Source organism: Schistocerca gregaria, chromosome 3 (assembly GCF_023897955.1).
Source record: "Schistocerca gregaria isolate iqSchGreg1 chromosome 3, iqSchGreg1.2, whole genome shotgun sequence".
NCBI classification, from domain to species: domain Eukaryota; kingdom Metazoa; phylum Arthropoda; class Insecta; order Orthoptera; family Acrididae; genus Schistocerca; species Schistocerca gregaria.
The window spans coordinates 273,815,116-273,840,787 of record NC_064922.1 but is presented as its reverse complement, the minus strand read 5'-3'; the positions used below and the strand labels follow the sequence as shown (position 1 = coordinate 273,840,787).

The 25,672-nt window shown below is 39.5% G+C and overlaps 1 protein-coding gene across 1 annotated transcript in view; it reads right to left on the bottom strand.

Annotated features, from left to right (window-relative positions):
- Positions 1–19,460, bottom strand: part of LOC126355052 (vigilin) — a 171,106-nt gene extending 151,646 nt beyond the window's left edge. Inside the window, exon 1 of the mRNA XM_050005206.1 lies at positions 19,201–19,460. The gene's annotated coding sequence lies outside the window, so the exon portion shown is untranslated. The remainder of the gene's footprint in view (positions 1–19,200) is intronic.
- Positions 19,461–25,672: the final 6,212 nt, after the last annotated feature.

Here is a 25,672-nt window from a genome sequence, read left to right as displayed (position 1 = left end):
CCCCCCCACCTGATGAGCGGCTCCGCGCGAGAGGCGAAAATGTTCTGTCTGTGGCCAGCATATGTTTGTGCTTCGCACGCTTGTGCTGACGTCAGCGTGAGCTCGGTGGTGCGTGACGTCAGCGCGAGAGCGAAGGCGGTGGTGTGTGACGTCACGAGGGTGTGGCGCGCTGGAACAGCAGTCCTCGGCGGCGCTGAGCGGGAAATGTATTTAGCGATGAGTGGCTGCAGATGTAGTGTGCAGATGTTGGCTCGGAGAACATTGTGTCGTGTGCAATTGTTGAGCTGCAGTGTGAGGCTGCATCAGAGTCGATCATACTCGTATCTGTCACGTATTCCTATTTCAGTCTTCTTGATTTTACCACCACTTGTATGCCATGTTTTACCTGTACATTTACTTTCTTACGTGCATCCATATTTGTTTCGATTTTCTCCCCCATAGCTGTGACCGTTTCAGATTGATTTTGTGATCCTACTTCCAATTCAGAGATTCTTACTTGATGGTTTGTTGCTAATTCCTCCCATTTTGCTGTATGTTCTTCTGACTTACAATTTTTTAGTTCTTCCTGTAGAGTCTTGTACCACAGGGAAGAAGGGAGGGGATGTTGTTACAGGCGACTGGTATCCTCTTTCTACAACACAATGCACACTTGGATTAATGTGGTTCTTTTTGTACATGAACTTTTTTACATGGACTGGTGCTAACAATTCCCCAATGTCCTTGGTGGAGCAATCGCAGCACATCCGTTTGCAATACTTTGCGAATAAGCACACAGGATTGTCCACTGTCATTCTGAACTTGAATCACACCCTGTTGAACTGAAAGGTTATGCCTACATGCAAAGTATCGGCGCGCAACTGAGTTCTGGATACTGCTCACTGAACGAGGCCAAGACATGCGAACGAATACAATAATATCTTGAAATCTGGGTCTGCTTCCGTGGCCTGTGCAATTTTTCTGAAGTGCAATGGAAAAGATTCCAGCAATTCAGAGTCCTGTGCATCGATCTGGCAACAAGATGCAGCTGATGCACCAAAATCAGAGTGTGGGCTAATTGGACGGCGAGATAGGGAATCTGCACTGCCATGCTTTGCCATAGGTCTGTATACAATTTCACACTGATACTGAGAAATCAACAAAGCCCAACATTGCAATTTTTGAGCAGTGCATATAGGAACCGGCTTTGAAGGATGAAACAAGCACTGCAAAGGCTTGTGATCGGTCACTAAAAAGGACTTGCGACCATACAAATAGTGATGGAATTTGGTCACCGTACACAATAGCGAAGCCTATTTTTCTATTTGAGAATAATTGCACTGAGTTTGAGTTAAGAGCTTCGTGCCGGCCGCGGTGGTCTTGCGGTTCTAGGCGCTGCAGTCCGGAAGCGTGGGACTGCTACGGTCGCAGGTTCGAATCCTGCCTCGGGCATGGATGTGTGTGATGTCCTTAGGTTGGTTAGCTTTAAGTAGTTCTAAGTTCTAGGGGACTGATGACCACAGATGTTAAGTCCCATAGTGCTCAGAGCCAATTTTTAAGAGCTTCGAGGCAAAACTAATAGGTCTGTCATGAGCACCAATTCTGTGCGAAAGCACAGCACCAATTTCGTGCCGGCCGGTGTGGCCGTGCGGTTCTAGGCGCTTCAGTCCGGAACCGCGAGACCGCTACGGTCGCAGGTTCGAATCCTGCCTCGGGCATGGATGTGTGTGATGTCCTTAGGTTAGTTAGGTTTAAGTAGTTCTAAGTTCTAGGGGACTGATGACCACAGATGTTAAGTCCCATAGTGCTCAGAGCATTTTGAACCATTTTGAACCAATTCCATAGGAAGGAGCGTCGACTTGCAAAACTACTGGCTTGGCAGGATCAAAATGAACTAAACATTTGTCACTGAGCAAAGCATTTTTGGGATTCTGAAATGCGTTTTGACAGTGGTTAGTCCGCACATATGGTACACTTTTGCAACGCAAGCAATGCAATGGAGCCGCGATCTGAGTGGCACTCGGTATGAACTGAATGTAGTATGTTCATCTTGCCTAGTACTGACTGTAGTTAAGACACATTGCCAGGAACAGGCAGGTCACGGATTGCAAGAGAATGAGATTGGAAGGGGTGCACACCCTGACTGTTTACCACACTACCTAAGTACTGTAGTTCTGCCTGAAAAAAAAGTCACACTTTTAGAGACGACACTTAAGTCCTGCACCTGACAACACTCGAAAAAGAGTATGCAAATCGGCAATGTGCTCCTCTGGTGTACGACTTTAAACGACAATATCGTCAAGGAAATTTGAAAAAAAGGCACTTTTGCAGTCAGCTGCTCCAAGTAACGTTGAAAAATGGCGGGTGCACAAGCTCTGCCGAAGGGCAAACGCATATATTTGAACAGTCCTAAGTGTGTATTTACAACAAACACTTTCTGTGATTCTTCATCCAATGGAATTTGCAAGTAGGCATCACGCAGTTTTATCTTAGAAAAGTAACGTCCTGTACCAAGCCTGTCCATGAGTCCCTCAAGGCGATGTAGCGTATAAGTATCAAGATTGTGGATTGTGGATTGACTGTAGACTTCAAGTCAACACAAATGCGAATGAGACCAGAAGGCTTATGCTACAAAACGAGTGGACTTGCCCACTGACAAGCTTGAATGGGAGCCATAACGTCACTATCTTGAAATTGTTTCAATTCACTGGCTTCTTTGTCTCTTAAAGCAACTGGAACAGGGCGGGCCCGGAAAAACTTAGACTGTGCATTGGTTCAAATAGCTCTGAGCACTATGGGACTTAACATTTGAGGCCATCAGTCCCCTAGAACTTAGAACTGCTTAAACATAACTAACCTAAGGACATCACACACATCCATGCCCGAGTCAGTATTCGAACCGTAGCGGTCGCGCGGTTGCAGACTGAAGCGCCTTGAAACGCTCGGTCATCTCGGCCGGCTGCTATGCATTGTCTTTGAGTGTAACATGCACTACAAAATTATTAACTTTTCCCATTCCTTCTGATAGTCCAGGAAATTCTTAAAGCAAACTTGCTACCTTGTCTTTTGGTTCAAAAGCAGACACTGAAAGGACATTGTGTGGGATGCTAAGACCAAACAAACCAAAGGCATCTAAACCGTATATGTTCTCACTGTCTCTTGATTTCAACACAGTAAAATTCACCGTCCTGGTGTGAGATTTGTAAGCAGCAGGCAAACTACGCTGCCCATGCACTGGAATTTCATGTCCGTTGTAAGCCGTGCAGTGCTTGCTCGATTTAAAGAGGTGTGGTGAGCGTAACTGTTCGAACATGGCACGATTAATCAAATTTATTGAGGCACCTTTGTCTAATTGAAAGTTCACACGACGGCCAGCAATTCGTAACAAATAGTTCGTTAGGTCGCCGGTGCACAGCACTAGGGCGAGCAGGAGGCACAATCGTAATCTTACTTTTGTCAGAACCTGTTGTAGGATTTGAAAACGCATTCACTACAATTGCACGAGCCTGTTTTTTTTTTCTAGGAGTAGGCAACATTGGCGTTTTTGAGCCGTTGCAAACAAACTGCTTGGACATGGCTTTTTTCCCCACATGAATAACACGTTGCGTTACGTGATGGGCAGTCCTGTGTTTTATGGCGAGCAGAAGATGTAGGGCGAGACTTCACTAAACTCACAGATCTCTTTACATGTCTACGCTGCTGTCCGCACGGCTGTGTAACCGTTCGTTGTTGTGGCTGCTTGAGGCGGTCGCAAATAAGAGGCGACTCGACCGGAAAAATGGAGGCCTGGTCAAACTTATCGGCCGCTATGGCACGCGAATCATATTGCTCTAAGATCTGTAGTGCTTCGGGAAGTAATGGATCAGAGTACTTTAAGATCTGTTCCCGAATTCTACTACCTGGAACACTGAATGTTATTGCATCACGTATTACGAGGTGCATTCAAGTTCTAAGGCCTCCGATTTTTTTTTTTCTCCGGACTGGAAAGAGATAGAAACATGCGCATTGTTTTAAAATAAGGCCTCGTTCATTGTCAATACGTCCCAGAGATGGCAGCACCGTACGGCAGATGGAATTTTACCGCCAGCGGCGAGAATGAGAACTGTTTTAAATACTTAAAATGACGACGTTTTCCTTACTTGTACAGCGTACAATCATTCGTTTTCTGAATTTGCGTGGTGTGAAACCGATTGAAATTCATTGACAGTTGAAGGGGACATGTGGTGATGGAGTTATGGATGTGTCGAAAGTGCGATCATGTGTGCGACAGTTTAATGAAGGCCGAACATCGTGTGACAACAAACCAAAACAACCTCAGGCTTGCACAAGCCGGTCTGACGACATGATCAAGAAAGTGGAGAGAATTGTTTTGGGGGATCGCCAAATGACTGTTGAACAGATCGCCTCCAGAGTTGGCATTTCTATGGGTTCTGTGCACACAATCCTGCATGAGGACCTGAAAATGCGAAAAGTGTCATCCAGGTGGGTGCCACGAATGCTGACGGACAACCACATGGCTGCCTGTGTGGCATGTTGCCAAGCAATGTTGATGCGCAACGACAGCATGAATGGGACTTTCTTTTCGTCGGTTGTGACAATGGATGAGACGTGGATGCCATTTTTCAATCCAGAAACAAAGCGCCAGTCAGCTCAATGGAAGCACACAGATTCACCGCCACCAAAAAAATTTCGGGTAACCGCCAGTGCTGAAAAAATGATGGTGTCCATGTTCTGGGACAGCGAGGGCGTAATCCTTACCCATTGCGTTCCAAAGGGCACTACGGTAACAGGTGCATCCTACGAAAATGTTTTGAAGAATAAATTCCTTCCTGCACTGCGACAAAAACGTCTGGGAAGGGCTGCGTGTGTTCTGTTTCACCAAGACAACGCACCCGCACATCGAGCTAACGTTACACAACAGTTTCTTCGTGATGACTGAAGTGATTCCTCATGCTCCCTACTCACCTGACCTGGCTCCTAGTGACTTTTGGCTTTTTCCAAGAATGAAAGACACTCTCCGTGACCGCACATTCACCAGCCGTGCTGCTATTGCCTCGACGATTTTCCAGTGATCAAAACAGACTCCTAAAGAAGCCTTCGCCGCTGCCATGGAATCATGCCGTCAGCGTAGTGAAAAATGTGTATGTCTGCAGGGCGATTACGTCGAGAAGTAACGCCAGTGTCACCGATTTCGGGTGAGTAGTTAATTAGAAAAAAAATCTGAGGCCTTAGAACTTGAATGCACCTCGTATTACATCACTGTAATAGTTGCCACAATTACACCTAAATTTACACTTTCTAGTCATGACTTTTAAATCTGTGTACCACTGGCTGTATGTCTGTTACGGCTTTTTCTCCAAGCGAAAGACCTGATGTCTAGCTGCAGCTACCTAGACTTGCTTGTTGTAGTATTGAGTCAATGCAGCCATTACATAACTATAGGCGAGTTCGTCGCAATACGCGGTCAGCAATAGTTTTTTTATTAACCAAAACACTGGAGATCCCGCAATCGAAAGGAAGTATTATAACTTTATGGTGCCTTGAACAAGATGAACTTGGCAGTGTGCTTGGAGTTCAGTCAGGTATTCAATCCATTCCTCCTTTGTGTCCGCAAATTGCCGGAACTGAGGTATACTGGTCGGCGGCACTTGTTGGGCTGGTTGGTTGGTCGGACGTGGTTGTGTGACCGACGTAGCTTGTACAGCCAGTAGTTGTTGTACAGTCGTCAATAATGCAGCGATTTGTTGGTTCTGAAACTGAAAAACTTGTGTTAGATCCATCACATTATCCGTCTGCGGCTGAGGCGCGAGAGCACGGGGTAGAGGGTCTGGGGAATTCATGGTTTACACAAATATGTTACATCAAAAATCAAGTAAAGCCTCTGAAAAGACAAATTTGATTAGTTCTGTTGCTTCCCATGTGGAATACATGCCAGAACACAGCAACAAATTAGCAAATAAAAACGTTTGAACACGATCACCCCTGGAAGCTAAATTATCCTCGTTCACCACTGTAGTGTCTTGTACTGCAAGGAAGCAAGGGATAAGGATGTTATTATGGGTGGCCAATATCCTCTTTCTACAACACAAATGCACACATGGATGAATATGGTTCTTTATTTACATGAACCGGAAACTTAAGTTATTTTGAATAGAGTCCATGTGTTGTGGTACATACTCATCAGTAATAGCCCTCCTGCGGACTGATGTAAAGTACAATATTCACTGCTAGTAAGGTACAATTCTGGCTGAAATAAATTAGTCCACTATACACACTAATCTGGTCACTATGTAGTGTTGTAGCCTGTGATGGACTAAACCCGCTCTGCGAGTAAACTGACAGACGCCAAACTGGATAAGTGAGTGAGAGGATGAGGCCCTCCGGTCTGCAGCGACAGCCTAAATACCCTTGGCGGCATGTTGCTTGTAGGCATGTCTCTGGCCTCTCTCATGATAGCCACACTTGATCCAGAGCCTACTAATCCATCTTCGTGCCTCATCTTCGCCGACCGGTGTGTTGGCGACAGGTTACACCAGCACACTTCCTTCTCCTGCATTATTACTCATTAACACAATGTGTTACTTTTGGTCACCTAGTTCACTGCTAGTCGTATCCTTCTTTCGTTGATTATTATGCGTTCTTGGACAAGACATACTTTTGTATGTAAGGTTTTGCCCCACTCCAATTAGTATGTCTAAAAATCCTGAATCATTAAATTCATCCTCCTGTGCCATTTGTTGTCATCCTGATTCTTGTTTATACCACTAATTAGTTCTCATGTTACAGGCATGACGATAGTTTGGAACAGTAGTAGCTTACAGTCATCACTCAACTTTACAAAAAATGTAATGTACAGTTAGCTCAAAATACAACTTAAAATTTTTTTTGCAGCAATGGTAAGCAAAGCTACAGTTTTGGTTCTTGTAACATGTGCATACTTCTTGTTGCATTGAATTTCTATGGACACATTACATAGAGTGCTCTGCAGTGTTGAAAACTTGTCCATGGTGTTCTTGTGATGTCTAGGTTGTTCAACATGTAAATTTATTCCCTTTTCCGCTTCACCATTTGTTGAACACCTCAGACTGGTACATGATTCACTATGATGTTTTCTACTAGCCATTCAGCAATGTATTGTCCCACCTATTACAGTCTCCTTTATTGACACATAACACTAGGTTCCTAATTTTAACATCAGAGTTTCAGTTTATTCTTCACCATATTGTTCTTCACTGCAGCTATTTCTGATCATTCATTGCCACTCGCAATTGGTACCTCGTATGTTCAATATTAGCTACACAATAATATTGTGTCAAATGTATTACACGAAAGTGTGCAGTATTATTGGACAATATTTATGACAGTGACACATCAGTTGGAACTCTGTCTTTGTAGCAAACTTGTCGACAGCTGATGATGTGGAACGTGTATACAAGTTGATCCAAAAAGAATGACCCGATCTTAACTTGTAATAATACTGAGACAAGTGTCACTAGATAACTGAAACAGCGCTGGATGTAATCGGCATGGTCTAGAGTTTCAGAAAAAAATACCGATTACAACTAGTACAAGCTCTTTGAGATACTGACAAAGTGAAGCGAGTAGACTTTAGTAAAGGTATTCTAGAGAACATGGAAGATGACACATTTATATCACGGTTGATATTCAGCGATGAGGCAACTTTCCATATTAGTGGTAAGGTTCACCATCATAATGTGCGTGTATGGGGGCTCGAAAATCCTCATGAAAGAATTGAACACGAACGTGATTCACCAAAAGTGAATGTTTTTTGTGGTCTTTCGTAAAGCAAGGTTTATGGACCCTACTTTTTTAAGGAAGAAACCATAACAGGACAATCATATCTTGCAATGTTATGGAACTGGTCATTCCCACAACTTGACTCTGACAATTTCCTTTATCAGCAAGATGGAGCACCACCACACTGGCACAACAACGTGCACAGTTTCCTCAATGCCAACGTGCCTCAGCGTTGGATAGGGCATACAGGACCGCGAGACCAGGCTTTATACTTTTGGCCTCCTAGGTCTCCTGACTTAACACTATGCGATTTCTTCCTGTGGGGATATGTTAAACAATGTGTTTAAGTTCCCCCCTTACCCCGTAACACTGATAAACTAAAAATAGAATATTAGCTGCTTTAGCTTCAATGACAGAAGACACCTTACGCTCAGTTTGGGATGAATTCGGCTATCTGCTAGATGCTGTCCGTGCAGCCAATGGAGGACATATTGAACATTTATGATAGATTTTTATAAACTTCTGTCTTTTCTGAGTAATTTAGTATGTAATTTGTTGGTATTAAGCCCTTTTTCTAATATATAATTCTATTTAAATTCGGGTCATTCGTTTGGGACACCCTGTATATTGTGAATAAGTTGCTCCCCTTGCAAAACACAAGCAGAAATTATGCAGAATATACTAAATAAATCTGAGAAGCTTCCAGTACACATTTCAGTGGACCAGGAACTCATTCACTTAGCACAGAGTTGTAAACCACAACAATAATTAATTACAAATTAAATAAATGAACTGTGTGTTTTATCATGCCATTGTGCTGTTTTCTGTGTATTTCTCTACTGTAACAACTGTTGCAAAGGATATGAAACAATTATTTATTGGTCACTGATTGAAAACTTTAACGATCTTGTGTCTATGGTGTGACAACTGTTGCAAGAAAGTACGTACTGGTATTTGTTCACACGACAGCTGACCTATTTTTATTTTTCAGTTCTGAAAGCTTCTGCACATAAAAGTGTAAGAACACAGAGAAAGCCGACAATTTGCACAAAAACTCGCCACACTCTCGAGACTAGTTATATGTGTTTTCTGCCTACTGGTTCACACAGGTTAGCTTAGTAGTCAAGGTGCAGCAGGGACATTATGAACAGAATGTCACATAAACTCCATTAGCTCTTCAACCTTTCTCACATTATTTTACAGAAATTATTTGGTAAAAACATTAATTCTTGTGGTCCCTACAGTTTTACACGCCAGTTTCATGATGAAGCCCATAATTTCATTAATGGTCTTAACTATAATGATATTTTATATTTATATGAGACTGCACGAAATTTAAAAAGTGTACAAAGAAAAATAAGGATCGCTGTTATTTTGCATTTGGTGCATACTACATCACACATTCCTGAATTTGAAATTCAGCTAACATATTGAAATTTCTTTACATTTGGGAGGAGTTCAGTAGCTGTCTTCAAAAAAATTAGGTTATACTTTTGCATGTAGTGCAGCATCGCACATGCCAGCAATAAAGGCATCCCTTGTACCTCAGAAATGGTTTGAGACATCGAAATGGGATTTTGGCCCATTATACCATGCAACAGCAGATATTTTTCCATTGGTTAATCTGCAGAATTTTCCGCTCTACAACAATATATGAGTAATTACAGATATATTCAATTGAAATGTAATTACTGAAGGGTCATCAATAATTCGCGGAATTAGCATTATTGTGGCTTTTCAGCATCACAAGTGTAGAAATTACACATTTATTTTTATATTGAGGATGTGGTTTTTCATAACTCATTGATTGGTTAGTCCTCAGTTCCTCACTTAATGATCCACTGACCACTGATTCAGGATGTTTTAGGGTAGAAAGAAAGTACTTTAGTAAGATTCAGTACCAGTTGTTCATTATTAAAATCACACTGGGTTACAGGATTATGCTGAAACTGCAACAAAATTGTATGTGCAACTCAAAACTCCATCATTGACGACATGTCTCTGAAGAAAAACAAAGTCAACAAGCCACATGAATATAAATCGCCAATTCTTTTACAGTTTCAATGGAATCCTGAACCCAGTGTATCTTTAATAATGAAAAACTGAAACCTACCAAAATGTTTTTTTTCTACATTTCAGTTATCCTTAACATGTGAAAATCTATAGCAATAGAGTACCATCTTTCCATTCCTACCCCTGTAGAGAGTGACGAAGCAAATCTTTAAACTACAAATATCTTTTACTTCATTTGTCATCAATGTGTCCACAGCTTCAAAGTTATGAAAGCGTTTTGTTGCATCTGTTCTACTCTATAGCATAAATGCAGCATTGTTCTGTTAGAAATAACAAATTTGATACCTATTTCTCTGTAGATGATATGATTACGAAAGTGTAATAGTACCTTATGAACTGATTGAGACTACTCATATGAAAAATAATAAAGGTGAAGTTCACCACTTCACTCTGAATGGGGATATGAATATAAAGATGGTACACGATTTGCTGTCATTTATTTTCATATTTCTCAGAACTTAGAAGTGCAGAATGAAAATACTTTGGTAATATTCCATTCCAGTCATTCGCTGTTAAAATATGAAGGGTTATGGGATTCCATCAAAGCTGCAATAGAATTAACGATTTATTTTACCCTGAATTGATAACCTTTTCTCATTTGATGAAGATCATCAGTTACGAGAAACGTCTACACTCTTCTTGTTGGTAGGTTTAATTTCATTTCTTTTGCCAAAGTGCACCATAATTTGCACACATTCACCTTACTAACAAAGCATGCAGTAGCTATTGCGATAAAATCCTAAAACAGAGTGTCTTATTAAACAAGCAATTGACTGCCAAGAGGTCAACAGCTTACAGAAAACCTCATTGCATTGGTTTGCAGTACCAGAAGAGATGCAACTGTAATGTTTATTTTCATACTATCAAATTCTCTTTTCACTAACTATTGATGACTTATAAAATTACAGTACTGCACTGAAAAAAAAATTATAAGTTCTACACTGACACCATAGATAAGAAAGTTCCACATGTTAACCATATGGTAAAATACTATGTTATTGCCTGGTATCATCTGCCAAAATCCCATTTCGACATCTCAAATCAGGGATGATATAAACATATCATTCTGGCCTTATTACTGGCCCACACAATCAGTACTTAGTGCACTGCATAAAATTGATTTATTTGAGATTGCAGAAAGATAGACACAGTCTCCCAAGTCTAAAGGGAAATTCAATATATTAGCTAAATTCCACAAGCAGCAATGTATGATATAAAACGTTCCAAATGCAAAACTGTAATGACCCTATTTTTCTTTGCAAACTTTTCAAATTTCATCCTTGGAAAAGTCCTGGTGACACGAGAAGATACCAGCTGGAATACATCCTGATGGCACAGATTTTAAGATAGACTTAGGAGCAGATACAGACTCAGACCATAATTTAGTAATAGTGAAGAGTAGGCTGAAATTGAATACAATTGACAGTGAGTATCAATATGTAACTAATGTAGTGAGAAATGATGATATGGGCTTGAAATTTTTTGAGGCTGTAGATGTTGTGATAACGAATACTTCGGTAGGTATTTCAGTTGAAAAACGAATGGGCAGTCTAAAAAAAATTAGTTATATAAATTGGACGTACAGATGCTTATACAAGGAAAAGAACATAGGATTACAGAAGAAATACCATACTTCAGTTGATTGGCTAAAGTAGGAAATACAAAAATGTTCAGGAAAATAGAGAAATACAATATTATAAATGACTTGGGAATCAATAGCATGGAAACTAAAGCCAAATATATGAAGAAATATGTGAAGAAATCCAAAAGGAATTGGTTGTAAGAAGGATGGACTCAGTATACAGAAAAATCAAATCAAATGTCTTTCAGTAAAATTAAAAGCAAAGGTGTCAACAATAAAAATGCAAAAGGAATTTCATTGTTGAATGCTGATGATGGATCTGAACTGGCAGTTGCCGTTACACAAAAAAAAGAAAAAGAAAGAAAAAACTGATTGTGATTTGGAAGGAATAGGGGATGTTGTACTAGAATCTCACAAAGCTATGGAATAGTTTTGGTCAGACAAGGCAAAAGGGATAGCTAATATATTTTAAGAATTACTAATAAAATTGGGAAAGATGATTATTCAAGTTATTGTGTAGAATCTATGAACTGCAAACAAACCATGAACTTTTAGAATAAAATCGTCACAAAGATAGGAAGGGCAAATAGATGTGATGGCTATTGCACAAACAGTTCAACTGTTAACACATCCAAACTGCTAATAAGGGTAGTATACAGAAGAATAGAAAATGAAACTGAGGATTTGTTGGATGATGATCAGTTGGGCTCTAGAAAAGGTACGGGTATGAGAGAGGCAGTTTTGACAGTACACATAATAACAAAAGCAAGACTTAACTCCAAATAGTTTAATATGATATGCTGACCTGTGAAAAGGGTTTCACAACATGATATTGTGCAAGATATTTGAAATTCTTAGTAAATGAGGTATAATATTTAGGGCAAGAGTAGTAATATACAGAATGTCCAAGAACCAAGAAGCAACAATAAGAACAGAAGACAAAGGAAAATGTGCTTGTATTGAAATGGGTGTAAGCTGGGCAGTGGCAAGGGGGGAGGCTATGGGGGCTATACTCCCCCCCAAATGGAATACCATATTACACTGGATAAAATGACTTCAGAAATCAGTGCATATACTACTTCAACAGATTCAATCATTTTATATAATTATGTAGCAGTGTAGGTTACAATGTATTTCAAACACATTTTAACAAAAGAATACAAGTGGCAAATTGCTTACTATCTAAACCAATAAATATCATTAACTTAAAATGGGAGTCTTATTATTTATGGATATACACTGCATGTATAGTAATGTACAAGTACCACTTACAATAATCAGAAAAGCTAAATACGCTGAGTAAGCCTACCAACACTTAAATTGCTGACCCCAGACAAAAACTTAGAAATCGATGGACATTTGAGTCAAATCGTATTATTTTCCTGGGCACACACATTCTGTAGACACATTTTTACCCTGAATTCCAAAACAGTTACCACAAATGACTTTAAGCAACACCAAATTTTACCAATTTGTAGGTGGAGGGCTCCCACTCTCCTCTCCTTTTGTTAAGTGATATTCCTTTCCCCCAATACCTTCCCCCCGCCACTACCCCCCCCCCCTACCGTTGACCGACTTCTAGAACCGCCCCTGGATGTAAGACAGGAATGCAATCTTTCTCCCCTGCTGCTCAACATATACAACGAAAAAGTAATAAATGAAACAAAACAAAGAGTCAATTGCGGTATTAGAATTCACTGTGGAAATCTATCTATAAAGAGATTTGCAAATGACATTATTATCGTCCGCAGCTCGTGGTCGTGCGGTAGCGTTCTCACCGGGTTCGATTCCCAGTGGGCTCAGGGATTTTCTCTGCCTCATTATGTGATGTCGTTAGGTTAGTTAGGTTTAAGTAGTTCTAAATTCTACGGGACTGATGACCATAGATGTTAAGTCCCATAGTGCTCAGAGCCATTTGAACCATTTTGACATTGCTATCCTGTATGGAAGATAGGAGGAATTACAGGCCCAGCTGAATGGATTTAATAGTGACCACAAGACTGGGAACAAATAAAAAAAATTAAAGTGAGGAGAACTGAAAATGCGATTAGCATTAAGGTTAATCTCAAAATTTAGGACCATGAAGCAGACAAAGTGTAGGAATTCTGGTACCTTGGAAGTACAAAGGCAAAGAGGGGATTCCTGGCAAAGACATATATACTAATATAAAATGTTGGCCTAAATTTGAGGGAGGAGTTTCTAAGAATGTACACCTGGAGCACAGCACCATATGGAAGTAATCATGGACTGTTGGAAAAGCAAGAATGAAGAGAACTGGAACATTTGATATTTGGTGCCAAAAACTACATAGGAAGGCAGAAATTTGAATATGAGCAACAAATAATCGAGGAAATTGAAAGTAAGTGCTTCATATCCCAGAAGACCTGAAGTTGTAGGGGAGTGAAAATATTTCAGTGTGGGTGGTTGTAAATGAGCACAAATACAAGGCACTCTTTCTCAGTCATGGAGTAGTTCTTCTTGGACTTGGAGAGTACTTTGGAGGCGTGAGCAATCAATCATTCTTTTATGACTTCCTGAACTTACACTGGAAATGCACCTATACTGTAGTCACTAGCATCAGTTTCTAGGTCCATCTCGTCTTTTTCATTAAAAAAATGCCAAGATGGCGAAGATGGCAGTGACTTTTTAATGATATAAAAAGATCTTTCTTGCTCATCTCTCCGAGAAAATTTGGCGCCTCCCTGCAGAAGTTCTTGATGTGGCTATGAATTTTTATTGTAACCTTTTATGGAGCATCTTAGTAGGAGGACTTTCCAAGGAAGCCTCTCACATCATGAAGATGCCTGGAAAATTACTTATGACTATTATTTTTTCTGGATCAGGATGGACTCCATATTCTTTAACTGACTATTATAGAGACAAATTATTTTTTCTTTGCCTTCTTGCTTAAGTGTTTTTTATTTTTAGTGCATAAATAATTGTATGAATAGTGAATATGTAATCAATAATAAGAAAAGAACTTATGGGTTTAAAAAGTACAATCACAAAAAACTTCAGTTAAACTTCAGAGGACTAGAGTGGGTGAAGGATGATCTTTGTAGAATTAATATTCGCCTTTTGTCTGATAGCCTTCGTCTGTCAGTTCCCTCTTCACTTTTCGTCTTCCTGGCCTTGTACTGTTAAGAGCACATATTAATTCAAGTTCCCTTAAGTGAAAACAACCACAAATTTTTGTTTTCCAAACATTGTCTTATGGTACTTCAATTACATTAATGTCACCCTTTATATTTTATTAACATGTTTTGTAATTAATGTGGATGAGTCTTGCTGTATTAACGGTAATAACCTGCTCGGACGAAGTTTGCTTAGCCATTTTACGCCACCTTAATGAGATATCTGCTTGTTAATTAATTTACAAAGTCCACTTTGCTAGTGCAAACAGTATTGATGCACTTGAGATATTCAAAGATGATACGCTCGTGAAAACAAGACACCGAGTTAGTTATTCCAGAAATGTATAATATTTCGAGTGAATTTAAAGATTTCCGGTTCACCGTCAATTTAACTCACTTATAGTGTTAAAATGGTCTGAGATTTCTATTTTTTGGTCGGCAGTGAGGCACTTCCTTAGGTTCAGGCGAAGACCTGTGTCAGGGACACACTTCAGCGCATTTGTCACACAGCTTGTATGCTCTTCAAATTTCTTTGTGAGAAGAACAATATTCTCCAGGAAGAAGAGACACATTGTCTATCTAAGATGTCAAAGCAGGTTGTCCATCAAGTAGTCTAGGGTGCACAGATGAATTAACTGGTATAACTTTGAAATCATTGAGGTCATCAGGTGTTATGAAAGCAATCTTCTCCCAATCAGTCTCGACCTTTTAGTAGCCAGTGTGTATATCTGTAACGAGGAAATAAGTATCCAGCGTCACAGAAAATGACGCCCCAGGATCGACTAGTACTTGGAAGGGTTGATTGTTGATATAGAAATCGAAGAGATTACCTAGCATCTTGGCAACTATCGACCATGGAGAATTTTCATCAGTAGCTGCCTTATCTTCATAGATCGACTAGTTTTGTTTTCCTGATTTAAGCATCTGGAACTCTATGTGGCGGCAGGGAAAGACTGCAGTGTGTCAGAAAGTCACGTCGATCACGATGAGCTTCATTAATCAAGTATGCTTAGGTCATCCGCTGTTGGCTGGCGCTCATAGAAATGCCCCGTTTTTTGACATCTTGCAACACAATAGTTGTCAAAGACTCTTTTTCTTTCTGTGTGTAGGCGTCCATGGACTCCCCACCCCCTCTGCCCACACACACACACACACACACACACACACACACACACACACACACACCATTGATTGCTCCTCAACAGTGTTACTGTTTTTCCTCACATCAGCTATGGCTTGTCAGCTGAAACAATGAAATACTGAAACAAAACAATACGATATTTACAACAATTACTTTTGTCAGTTTCAAAGAAGAATACCAATAAAACGACAATCTGTTCACGCTATTCTGCAAAGTCAGGAGGGATATGGGGCCTTCTTTGACTTCTTGCAGGTAACACTACAAAGTCAAAATGTTGTTCATATAGTTAATGGAATCTCATATTATGATGCTCTACTGCTGATATTCATTACTATGGTACTCAGCTATTGCCATTTAATATCATGGTACATGACTTTTAAACCATAAGGGCTTTAAATGTAGAAACAGGGGAATTCACAAAACACACACTGGAAAATAGTGTGTAATATATTTGGCAGTAATGAGAATATAAAATACTCCGTAACAAACTGATAAGACAGTTTGGAAACCATTCATCCAAAACATGAACCCATTTCAGCAGATTAAATACTCCTAAACCTGGCCTATAAAATGCTTCAAAATACAAGGTAAAGCAAAGAAAAGACTTAGAATCAAGGAACACTTTCGGTAATAGGGTTAAACCACATTAAACATTATGTTGTAAAACTAAATCGAAGTTATCACAGTACCAGGAAGTGATTTATCTGTAGTCCTAAAAACATAAGTCAGTCTACTTTTTACATCATCATTTGACTGATCTGTTGTTACAGTTTCTATATCTCAATGGTAAGTACTGGACATTTCTGCTTAAGTATCAACAAAATTTAATGGCAGTCGATTTATTTTGACCCACCAGTTGATATTTTCAAACATTTTTGTACCTGACTTTTCAGTAAAAGGAATAATTCCCAGAGGGACTCCAAAGATGTAATTAAAGCATCCACAGAAATATTAAAGCTGTCATTTTTCCTGTGCTCCAGACATAATTTGAATGAAAGGGAACCCTCGCATGTGGTAGTATGCTAAGTATCGTCTGCCACACAATTCACAGTAGTTTACCAGTAACAAGAAACAATATAAAATACAACTCCATGGTGCATCATGCCACACTGCTTCACACTCCGAGTGCTACTACTTTGTGAAAAATGTAGAAGTGATGCAATCTGCTTTCAGTCAAAAAGATAATATGCATAGATGTTCTGCATCTGCTATTCGATAATAATTCCACTTTGTATAAATATATTGCACAATCAAAAGCCTTAAGTAAGTCAAGATATATTTCTTATGGTAATAATGTCTGAGCAACTGACTCTAATGCATTAGCTGACAAGTCAATTACAGCTTTTCGAGTTGACAATGGTTTTCCAAATCCAAATATTAAAGAACTGAAAATGTTTATCTGTACTAACTGTGCTATTGTGCATTAGCTTCTCTAAAACGTTGGAAAATGCAGACAGCAATGACATGGGTTAATAATTCTTCACTACTATCTTATCTTCATTTTGCTTGACAACAGGAAATGCTTAAGTCCTTAAGGGAAAACATGACTGCAAAGAAATTCGTTTCATAAGTAACATAGTGCATTACAAAATATAAGTTAAGAATATTTCATTACTTCGCTAGTGATTTCATTTAATCAATAAAATTTGTTTTTTGGAGAGATTATAGTATTTGCAGTGTCTTTTGAATATGTAATAAGTAGTTCACCTTTAAAATACTCGTTTTCGAACCCTTTCCTTAACAGACTCTCTGCTAAAGAACAATTTAGATCTAAATTATTTATTTGTGACAGAAAAAATTGTGAGTATCTGTAAACTGGGGGAGCTATCTTCAGGAAACTCACACTCTAGATCTTAACTTAATTTGGGGGACACTTGGTTACATCTATAAATAATTTAACAACGAAAAATAGTTTATTCTTCATGCTTTCATTCACCAACGAACTACAGAATCACTTTTTACATGGAATCACGACTCTTCATTCATGTTGCCTCTAAACATTCATCTCGAATTCTTCGTCCAATTAAGGTCCGATTGATCTCCTGGTCTAGCACTTACTAATGGCTAACATCCTCAAGGAAATGTAACAGCCATTTGAATTACTGAGTAAATCCAAGGAGGTACCAGTGAGATGCTGGACTCAGTTATGGGAGGAAGGATGTTAAGATCCTGGTATGGCCACCAACACTGATGTTTTCTGTTATTTTCTTAACCCGCTTAATGCAAATCCTAAGGTGGTTCCTCTGTAAAGGCTATGGCTGATTTCGTTCCCCAACCTTCCCCAATGCAAGGTTGGGTTCTTTCTCTAAAACCTTATTGTTCCTCCCATTTTAGCTGTGGGCGCGAACTCAGCTTAGGGAGGAGAATCACATACTGTAGAACAAGTAGTGCCAGAACAGCCATTGTTTGCCCTTGAAGGTGTAGCTTTCTGTTAGTGCTTTGGAATCGACATTCACCAAAAGGGGAGGCGTCTATGAACAAAACAGTTAAGTAAAACACATTGAACATTATTTTTGCTATACACCACTGTTACCTTGCCGTCTCCTGGGCTTTAGACTGTGTACTAGCTACCTGCATCACCGGCTATAATGGCCTTTGTCAATGCAGGAAATCACTCACTAAATGGCTTTAGATAAACGTTTCCAAATAACACTGTATTTTTATTACCTCAGTGGCCATTGAATGCCCATTTAGTGCTGTAACTGTGAATGTTAACTCCCAGATTGCATTGCCCAGTGTCAAATAGGCCAGATGCCTGAAGTTTAAGGGTGACTTATTCAACTCCAAACTAAAGATATTGTCAACAATGAAAATGGTAGAGCTACAGAAGATATGCTTCCTTTAACATCTTTCTGGAATTGTATTTCGATGGGACATTATTCACTTCAGTCCATATCAAAGACGTCTTTACTTCAAAATGGTATAACATTTCGACCATTGAGCATGTTACAATTCCACTGGACAAGAATAGCCATTTTTTTGAGATTAGATCGTAATATATTTTACTTTGAAGCCATCCTATGATGTACAGTGTGTCCATTTCAGTGTATGACAGTTGAATCATACAGTATAAATTTGTTTCTGACTGAAGCTCCATATATTAATTTTGATTTCAGTTTTGGATTGATGTAATACGATATGGTTATGACAGAAATTGTGTTCACTGATTTTTATTTTTAAGTTTGTGATTCAGGACAAGTAAGTTTTACATAAACCAGGTCTGTATCTCAGATTATGAAGGACACAGTTTTTTGTAGTTACTGAAAACAAAAGTGAAAATGGCCATCGTCAGAGAAAGCTTACAGAAAGCTTAGTATACGTGCAGCATTTTAAGAATGCTTCACTCTTTTTGATCGATGGTGTGACACAATAAATAAAAAGAATTATTCAAAATATTGAGTAGCAATTAATCAATACCAGATAATTAAATCTATTTCCACTAGCAATTATGCTGAAATGTCACTCTGCATACATTAAGGTAACAGTAATCGTAAGAAACTAATCTTACTTCCCCAAAATAAGAACATATTATTTACCTCTTATAGTAATGAAATTGGCATTATTGAGTCCGGAGTTCATTTTTCGTAGACATTGTCAAACCCAAAGCCATCACAATGCAGAAACATTATATTATTCTCGCTATGCAGCCGATGATATCTACAGAATATCTTTTCCAGTATGAAGAGAAAACTTCAATGGTCACTGATTCAACTGAATCATGTCCGAGACCGAGACACAGAAATTTGTTATCGAACTGTGTATAACAAAACAACTGCTGAAAATAGAGATAACTTCGACTCTGGTTGAGAAACACTCTGGAAATATATTGCAAAGTGACTTTATATTCTAATGTGATGGTCACAAACTAATATGTATAGCAGATACACAACAGAAATTGTTTGAACCGCACGATTAAGTTAATATTGTTATTCCTTCAGTTTTATTCGAAATAATGGAATGCTGAAAAATGTGAGATTCTTAAATATACAGATCTTGTAATTTGCACAAAAGTACGGTTTTCTGACTAAAGAAATTTTCAGTGAATCGAATGTTTAATCGAATTCTCAATAAAATAGCGGATGGTGTGGAATCGGTCTGTGAATGAAGTCTGCTGTACTACAGCAAAATGAGCGTAGTGTCAGAAATAGAGCTACTACTTACAAAATAAACAATGTCACTAATCGTAATAACCAGAAAATGAAAATGTAGTCATTTGGATTAGTGTTATATAAAGGCATACACAATATATGATATAAAGACGTTTCAGATTTGTTACCAGAAACCAGCAAATATGATGACATAAGATAGGGAAAGAGTAAATGCACTACAATACATGGAACTGAAACAACTAAAATTGCAGCCTATCAAACTGAAAATCATCAGCTCACGAGATTTGTAATGTGCGATTCATTCACATTTTGCTGTAACGAAATGATAGTAATAATAACTCCACTGTGGTACAGAAAAGTTCCTATCAACAAAACAAATGAGCGATCAGACACACTTTTTCTGTGTGGCACTAGTTATATGTAGATGGGTTTCCTGTCTCACATGATGTTTCTGTCTGTTCTGAAGGCTTTCACACACAGCATAGAAGCCTCGTTAACAGATATAATAAATCATTCTTTTAGTTCAGCTATTTTTCCAGAGTACCTAAAGCATGCAGTAATTCTACCCTTGTTAAGAGGGGTAATTCAGAAAGCAATGAACCCAACGAGCCTTTTTCAACACTGTCTTTATTCTAAAAAAATGATCAAATCAGTCAAGTTGGAGGAATAAATACAATCTTTTTTAAAACGAAGCACAGTTTGGTTTCCAAAGTCAGCGAAGAACAACATCGCCCATTGCAGTGTCCACAGATGTAGTACTTGAATCTCTTGACACGGATGAGTATTTATTTATTTATTTAGTAGCTTATGATGTACATCTATGGAGTAAGTCCAAGTACATATTTGCTTTTTCAGTTTTCCTATAAAATACTTTACTTTTACTGATTCTAAATATAGTTTTGCTAAGATAACTAACAAATTTTAGCCACAACATTTCTGAAAATTAACATCATAGATACAAAATTTTAGATACTGTAAACTGAAGAGATTTTATGAGGCATACATAAGCTATGTACCTAAATTACAGAACATTTAATTGTAATAATTCAATGCTATGGGTCCATCATTTTTATATACAGTATAATACAGTCACATAGCACATATATATGTTACAGAATAGGTCTTTTCTTAGATTTGTCCATGGTTTTTGGCACTGTTCATCATAAAATACTACTAACTAAGCTAGAAGCACTAAACAGAAGACTAACAGTGAACAAGTGGTTCCAGTCTTATGTGAGAAATAGAGTGAAAAAGATAGAGATAGATCATACATCTCACAATGATAAATTTTTAGTAAAACAATTGTCAGACAAGAAACATACAAATATAATTATCCCTCAGGATAGCATATTGGGTCCAATTCTGTTCTTAACATCTATCAGTGGTCTTCTAGAGAGAATAAGACATGAGGATAAAGTTCTCTTTGCAGCTGACAGCAACATTATAGTCACTGATGAAATACAAGAACTCCTATTTGAGGAAACAAATGAAACCCTTAAGGATGTTTATGACCAGGAAGTATGTAATAAATTAACATTGAAGATTAAAAAAAACACAGTATGTGGTTCAGCAAAAAGAATGGAAACAACTCTGTCACATTAAGCATAATTGATAAATCTGTAGATTGTGTTATGTTCTTAAAGTTTTGGCAGCAGTTTGTAACAGCCAATGTCTTGAGCTGACATACTATGCATATGCGCACTCAGTTCTTAACTATGGAATTCTTTTATGGGGTTTGAGGGCATAAAATATAGACACAGTTTTTTAACTGCAGAGTATGCCCATAGGAAAATAGCTAATTGTAGTAGTTGGACTCATTGTTACGAGCTGTTTGAGACAACTGCACATCCTTACTATACCAGGTGAATATAACTGCCAATATGCTGTGCATATTAGGGAAAACATTACTAGGTATTTCACTAACAGTTCTATGGATAATCATGGAACAAAGTCAGTATGGATTTTTATCAAGGAAAAACAAACAAAAAATCCAAACCAGCATTTTCTATCAGGGAATAAAATTGTATAATATACACTCAAGCGCCAATGAAACCAGAACACCTGCCTAATATCATATAGGGCCTCTGCAAGCATGCAGAACTGCCAGAACACAACATGGCACGAAGTAATGTCTGAAGTAGTGCTGGAGGGAACTGACACCATGAATCCTGCAGAGTTGTCCATAAATTCATAAGAGTATGAGCGAGTTGAGAACTCTTCTGAACAGCACGTTGCAAGGCATCCCAGATAAGCTCAACAATGTACATGTCGAGGGAGTTTGGTGGCCAGCAGAAGCGTTTAACTCAGAAGAGTGGTCCTGGAGCCACTCTGTAACAACTCTGGATATGTGGGGTGTCGCATTGTCCTGCTGGATTTGTCCAATTCTGTCGGAATGCACAGTGGACAGGAATGGATGCAGGGGATCACACAGGATGCTTACGTACATGTCACCAGTCAGAGTCGTATCTAGGCATGTCAGGTGTCCCATATCACTCAAACTGCACATACCCCACACCATTACAGAGCCTCCACTAGCTTGACTAGTCCCCCAATATCATGCAGGATTCATGAGATTGTCACCATACCCACACACATACATCCGCTCGATACAATTTGAAACGAGGCTTGTCCGACGAGGCAACTTGTTTCCAGTCATTGACAGTTCAATGTTGGCGTTGACAGACCCAGGAAAGGCATAATGCTTTGTGTTGTGCAGTCACCAAGGATACACGAATGGGCCTTCAGCTCCGAAAGCCCATATCGAGAGATATTTCGTTGAATGGTTCACATTCTGACACTTGTTGATGGCCCAGCATTGAAATCTGCAGCAATTTGCAGAAGAGTTACATTTCTGTCACGTTGTACGCTTGTATTCAGTCGTCGTTGGTCCTGTTCTTGCAGGATCTTTTTCCAGTCACAGTGATGTCGGAGATTTGATGTTTTACCAGATTCCTGATATTCATAATACACTCGTGAAATGGTCGTATGGGAAAATCCCCACTTCAGCACTGCCTTGGGGACTCTGTGTCCCATTGCTCATGTGCCGACTATAGAACCATATTGAAACTCACTTAAATCTTGATAAACTGCCGTTGTAGCAGCAGTAACGGATCTGACAACTGCGTCAGACACTTGTTGTCTTATAAAGGCGTAACCAACCGCAGCGAGGTATTGTACGAGTTTGCATACCTCTGTATTTGAAGACACATGCCTATACCAGTTTCTTTGGCGCGTCAGTGTATTTCCAAAGGAAATGAGATATTGTCGTGTCCATCTGCTAGTCGTTTCCTCTGCACACCAGACAGGACATGCAGGCAGCCGGCTTGCCTGGAGGACATGTGTAATTGGCTGTCATAAACACCGTGACATTTCCTTTAACAGCCTGGGCTGTTTACCACGGAGTTATACGTCGCCTCCGTAGAGTTTGGGGGCCCCAACAATGATAAACAAGGATACCACTTCCAAATTTAAAGCAACTTCCGCGAAAATAAAAAAAAACGCTAGAGGCACCAATAGTAAAATTATTGCCCTAATCGAGGGTGTAGTGACTATCGTCAAAATGATAGCCCGTTGCTGTATGCCAGCTCGAGACATCATTGCAGCACTTTACAATGCCAACAGCATCAAGGGTAAAAAGATGGAAAAAGACCATTTTATTGTTATGACATCATATTGACATCTTACTGGTCAGTGAAACACACCTGTGGGATGGTGAACACTTCTGTCTACGCAACATGATCACTCAGATAAGGAAGTGGACCACAGTCTTTATTCGCAACTCTCTGTCCCACCATCACGATAATCTTCCTCAGCTAACCAGTATCAAAGTCACAGTGGCGGCCACCTCGACCAATGTGGGCGTAATAAAGTTCATTGCGGTCTACCATTGGACACCACATTCATCAGTGGCGATGATTCAATATCAGACATCCTCTCTGTCACTCCCACAAGACGAAATCCAAAGGAAACATTCTACTGGATCTGGCTGACGAACTGAGTTTTGGAATTCACGCCCTCTTGGAACCCACGAACACTCCATTCACTACCCAGATGTGCTAGAAATTGTACTTTCCATAAACGTTTCAGTGTGCTTTGATCTGACCACTGTCAACAGTTTAAGCTTGGACCATCAAATTGTCGTGGTCCAATTCCTAGAGTCTCCATCCCAGTAATAGCCAGAGTCACTAAAGTGATGGACTGGGATGAATACTTTAGACACCTCACTAATACAGTTAACTGCACCTTGCACCTTCGAATAGCAGAAGACATCACCACTGCAATCGACTATCTGACACGGAAACTGCAATCCGCTGGCGAGAAAGCAATTATTACTACTATATTCCCCACCCACCAGAGGAAGGATGTGCTACCTCTCCTCCAGGAACTACAACGTAAGAAAAACTGATACAGGGGACGATGGTAAATGCATCAAAGCCTGAACGACAGACGACGAATGCATCACCTCAAGTGAGAACTCGCTGAATAGAAGAGGAAGCAATGGGAAGACAAGATGAAGGTTTACCACATACGCATAATTAGGAGTGGCTACTAGTCAAAGCCGTTAGGTCACACAGGCAACCTAAACGAGCTCTGACTTTGGTACACCGTCCACAGTACAATCCTTTGGCAAAAATGTTTGTGGATACATTTGAGAGGTAGAATACACTGGCTCAGCATGATCTGGATATAGATGAACGGCTCGTAGAAAGTGACATAGCAGGATTTCCAGCAGTGACTGGTCATCAATCAGCTACCGCTCGCCATGCCAACGGAAGTTAGAAAGATTATCAAACGCCAGATGGTTATCGGCACCTGGTGCTAACAAAATAGTGACTTCAGAAGTCACTAGTGCTTCTTGTGCTCATTATCAGAGGATACCTTCAACATCATTTCTTCCCATCACAATGGAAGAAGGTGAACCACAATTGGCCAAGACACAACCAATATACAGAAAACTACAGGCCAATTAGTCTTTTATCTACCATGAGCAAGACACTCGAAAGAGTACTTCACAAAAAAATCTTAGAACTATAGGCGCAGTTAGGTTTCCAAAAGAAGTTTTTAGCTGAGATTCAGGTGCTCCATGTGGTTGAACACATCACCTTCCACTTCAACACCTCGAGATTGGCTGCCGCTGTCTTCGTTAATTGGGAGAAGGCATAGATAAGATCTGGCATACTAAACTCATCCAGAAGATACCTACTTAGACTACAATACCAGATTATTACATCCATCTCATCAGTGTCTTCCTTCAAGATCGAACGACCTACATTACTATCAAAGAGAAACATTCGAATCTTAAGACCTTATCCAGCAGTCTCCCACAAACATCAGTTTGTGCCAATGCTGTTTAATATTTACATCAGCGACCTTCCCATGCAGAGAGGAGTGCGCCTCATATAATGTGTGGATGAACCCTCATTTTTCACAATCAACAGGCAACACTTTTTCCTTAGCCAGAACTTGCACCTACGAGCAAAGCTACAACTCTAGGAGGCAACAGTCCTCCCGGACCTCTTCTATGGCAACATCACGTAGAGAATCGGCTCGGCCTCATAACTTAAGGCGTTGCAGATTATTCAGAACAGGCTTCTCCGCTGGATTCTCAGTCCCCCTTCCTACCTGGCACACCCAGGGAAAAGATATGAGGCATGCATGGAAGCCATGGATACAGTGAAAGAACACGCCTGGAAAAAAGCAACAAGCTCTTTCTTAAAATCAATCACTTATACATCAGCCACAGTTGCACAATCTAGGGACTTCCCACCCACAGACAAATCACATGTTTAGAGGACCACTCTATATATTTGCCAACAAACCTTAAAAGTAAACGTCAGACTTTAATAGGGAAGATCAAGTGACGTGACACACATGAAGGTCAGCTAAGGGCTCCTGAGCC